Source organism: Gossypium raimondii, chromosome 13 (assembly GCF_025698545.1).
Source record: "Gossypium raimondii isolate GPD5lz chromosome 13, ASM2569854v1, whole genome shotgun sequence".
In the NCBI taxonomy this organism is placed as follows: Eukaryota; Viridiplantae; Streptophyta; class Magnoliopsida; order Malvales; family Malvaceae; genus Gossypium; species Gossypium raimondii.
In genome coordinates, this window is record NC_068577.1 from 50,923,558 (window position 1) to 50,927,946 (window position 4,389).

Below are 4,389 nucleotides of genomic sequence, written 5' to 3' on the forward strand. Positions count from 1 at the left end.
GAAAATTGATATTGTGTATTTTCTGAATTATTATTCGTAGCTAAATACGATACTAGACCATCAAGAGGGAAATGAAAAGTGATAGTCAACGATAAGTGACGCAAGATTTCAATTTGTATTTCTATGATTCGAGATCAAATTAATTATTGCATATTCATATTAAATTGCATGATTTAGTAATGAGGTGAGTACATAATGGTTGTTTGAATAGAATTACTATGATTGGAGTCGAATACCGAAATTGTGGACTAAATTGAGTAGAATAGAAAGTAGCATGACATGATTGATATGTGATATAAAATGGAATTGAAATATGTTATATGTTATGATGAATTGGTAAAATGATATGAAATTAGAATGATGAAATGTGAATTCAATCATATAACGAAATTGGAAAATTGGTTACCCTATTAGTTGTTCAGACTGGGTTGGATATAATTGGCATGCCATAAGGACAAATATTGATAGAAAATATCATTTTCGGGCATCTCAGGGTGATAATATGTACATATTTCAAAGTCATCATTCCCGGGAAACCCGGGGTGACTAGTCTGTTTATTCGTTCTAAGTCCGTGTCTAGTTAATGGGTTTATAAAAACATGAATAGACTATATGATATATGAAATGAAATGTAGTTGAATTGTGATATATGATAGCTTGTGAAAGATCACGCAAAATGAGTTGAAAACAAGCCCTAGGGGCCGATTGAGTATTAATGAGCCAATAGGCTAAAAAATGATTGAAATGCAGAGATGAAATTGAGTATATGTGTATATATGTTGATGACGGTAAATGAATAAGTATATGTGCCTATAGATGACAATATGAATTGATTAACTTCACGTTTGGTTGAGGGGAATGGAATAGCTATTCCCTCTTTATTCTTGGATGAATAGTGGGGTTGTAGTTTGGTTTACTGTTCTCTTCATTCAGCCGAATTACTAGTCCTTTCCCATTCTTCTGATTTACCGAATCATCATTCAGTGAAGGGGGCTAAAAATAGCCCATTCAACAACATATGTAATAGCAAAATTTTGTCCCAGGCAATTTTACCCTGTATATGTTCACTCGTCGATTCTGTCGTAACAGTGGTGTCTCCCCAGATTTCGTGGTTGAGAATCATCGATTTATCTCCAACTCGTTCACCCAATTCCCATCTCTCTTCTGGTTGGACTTTTTGCTCTGTGCTAGAACGCTCCTTCCTGGTCTGCCTCAAATCTACCACACCGCTAAGGTTTTTAGTTTGCCGTGAAAATACATCTTCAATGTTCAAGATCCAGGGACACACATGGTACGTCTCCATTTCCTTAGATTCAATTCATTGAGATTAGATATGGGTAACTATCGGTTTCACATTTTGGTTAATGGGTTAGTAGCTTGAACCAATTTTAGCGATGGGGATTTAGTAAATCCTAAAATTATAGAATATTTTCTTTGGGTTAATTTAGAAAAGCTTGAAATTCATTTCATTCTGGCTGCTGGGGTTGTTAGTTTTAAAGGTCATCTCTTTCACCTTTTTTCTTCTTCTTTGCTTCTCTATTCTCTTTATTTTTTAAATTGTTCTGGCGATGGTGTTGTCAGTTTGATCAATTTGGTATTTGGGTTTGTTTTCAGGTAATGGAGGCTTTTGAATCGTTGGGTTAGTGTGGTGAGAATGATGAAGCGAAACAAATGGTGGTGGTGATTTTAGGGTAATGATCAAGTAATAATGGTGCGGTGAAGATCAGAGGAAGTGGTAGAGCTTGGGAGCAGGCTATGGTGCGGTGAATGGAGTAATAATATGTATTTATATAATATTTTTATCAAAACATTTATATAATTAATATTAAAAATAAAAAATTATTATATAAATTATTATTTAATTATATTTTTTATTATTAGTAATTATTTAATTTAATGAAAAATATAATTCAATTTAAATATTTTTACAATATAGTATAATATATTTAAAATATTTTTTTATTTCTAAAGGTAAAATTATCATTTGTGATTTATTCCATATTTATTCCTCTCAACCAAATGCATGAATACTATTATAATACTCATTCCATCCATCCAACCAAATCACTATTATGCCTATTCAATTCCATTACAGCCCTATTCCTTTTTCACATAATGGTTATCCCATTACACCCTTATTCCATTAAATGAACCAAATGTGTCATAAGTAGACCTGTCCATGGGTGCCATGGCTGACTTTACCGATGGCCTTAGGAATATGGGAGGTTCGGGTAAAAATATAGGCCCGAAATATGGGCTTGGGCAAAAAATGAGGCTGTTTAGAAAGCGGGTAGACCTCGAAGTAAAAATTTTGGCGGGCTACCTTACCAAATATATTAAATATATTTTTTTTATTTTTAAAATATAATAGTTAATTTTAGTTTTAACTTTAACTTTTTAGTTTTTAGTTTTATTTTTCACTTTCCCACGTCGACCGTCTGTCTTCAAAATTCCAAAATCCCTAACCCTGTGCCTTCTAAAATCCCTAACCCCATCTGTCTGTCTCCACCGATTCTAAATCACCGATCCACCTCCACCGTTAAGACCTCCACCGATCCACCTTCGGTTCTCCAACAGAATCGTATTTAAGGTAAACCCTAAACCTTTCGACCTCCATGGCTGTTCTACTTCTCAAAATCCCCCTTTTGTGTGTGTGTGTTTAGATCAGATGAGTGAATTTCCAGGAAAACCCCGATTCAAGTTTCCTGGACATAGATTTATGAACAAAGAAAAAGAAAAAAATGGAACCATTAGAGTATGAAGGGGGAGAGTGATGAAAGAGTGGGTTCTTTTTTGGTCAGCTTTAAAATAGGGGAGAGTTAAAATTATAAGCAAAGGAATAGGGTATGGATATGGGGTTTGATGAGCTGTGGGTTGCGTACCGATGTGTGATTGTCCTTTGGTCTTTTTGATTCACCTTAATTTTGTCTAATTGTTTGAAGGTTGTTTTTTTTTTCCATGCCAAGCCACTGTCTTCAATGAAAGAAATTTGTTTTGGTGTTTAGGAATTTCGGCTAAAAACACCAAAATTTATAGAAACAACTTTCTTCCTTAAAATATGCTATTAGTTCATGTAATTCTTATAGTTTAAAATTAAAAATTTTAGTTTGATTATTATTATCATTCATAGTACTAGTTTCCTTTGAAAATTTTCAATTTATTATGTTTAATTTCCATTAATCATACACCACATCATTTGATGGTAGCTTAATCAATGATGTTTAAAATTATATATAAACAATGATTAATTTTAGATATCAGCCTACTTATTAATACACGCACAACTGTTTATAATCATAATCTATAAAACATGAAATTCAATATTTTAATTTTAATTTTAATTTTAATTAAAAAGCAGGTAGGTAGGGTAGAACTCAGTTTCATATTTTTCCGGTAGGGCACTGGGCAAAATCTCGAGCCTATATTTTGGTAGGGCCTGCTAGGACATGGTAGAAAATTTTTTCAGGCTTACCTACCCATGGATACCTCTAGTCATAAGCAGTTTGTGAAATGAGTGAGAAATGGTAAGTTTGGGTAAATGCATAGTGAATCGATGTGTAAAAATGATTATATGCATGTTTATATGGTAATAGAAGTTTTTGGCATGAAATTGCATGAGAATTGGCTATGAATTGAACTTGAATTGAATATATGCAATTGATTTAAGCTTGATAATGACTCGCATCATGGAAATACCACTGAGCTTTATTACTTAGCGTACGATTTGTTTTCTCCATGTGTAGGTATAAGTAAATCCTGAAGTTCCGAAGTGTGATCCAGCATCCAACCAGTGATCCTCGACTCAACAATGTTTGTAGTCTCATTTTGTTAAATATATGACATGTACCTAAGTTGAATCGGTTTTTACATAATGTGTGATCATGTTCGTTTTTAATGTTAGAAAATGGTAATTGGAGAATGGTCAAATGGATTGGTTTTTGTATTAGAGTTTGGCACTTAGTTGGATTGCTTAAAATGTTGTCATATTTGTGATCTATATATGTATGCGTATGATAATTTAGTAGAAGTTTGGAAATTTCCATAACTGCATAAATTAAAAAAGTATGTTTATGTATTTCAATGCATATATGGTAAGATATGTTAGAAATGTAGATTTGGGAATGGTATATTTGGCTGAAATAGGAAATGATTGAGATGAATCTGCTTTCTAGGTGAAGCTTGTTGGTACCATTTTGGACCATTTGCAAACACACAATCATATCGCGCTGAGACCTAGTCAATGAGTTGCGTCGCAACGAGAAACCCCTAAAATCACGACGTTAACCTGATATTTTGCAAACTTTATAATTAGGTCCTAATTCAACCTCGGGTTAGCAAAAGAGATTTCGTAAGCCTATGTAAGACTCGGAGATGATTGTATATTGTATC

General features: G+C 33.2%; 1 long non-coding RNA gene across 2 annotated transcripts; it reads left to right on the forward strand.

Annotated features, from left to right (window-relative positions):
* Window positions 1–823: 823 nt before the first annotated feature.
* LOC105781147 (uncharacterized) lies at window positions 824–3,895 on the forward strand. 2 transcript variants are annotated; one of them, XR_001129522.2, is made up of 3 exons: window positions 828–1,291; window positions 1,615–1,758; window positions 3,744–3,895. It is a non-coding gene; the product is annotated as an uncharacterized LOC105781147 (long non-coding RNA). The 2 variants fall into 2 exon arrangements; XR_008192705.1 differs by lacking the exon at window positions 3,744–3,895 and having other exon boundaries at window positions 824–1,291; window positions 1,615–1,862.
* The last annotated feature ends 494 nt before the right edge of the window (window positions 3,896–4,389 follow it).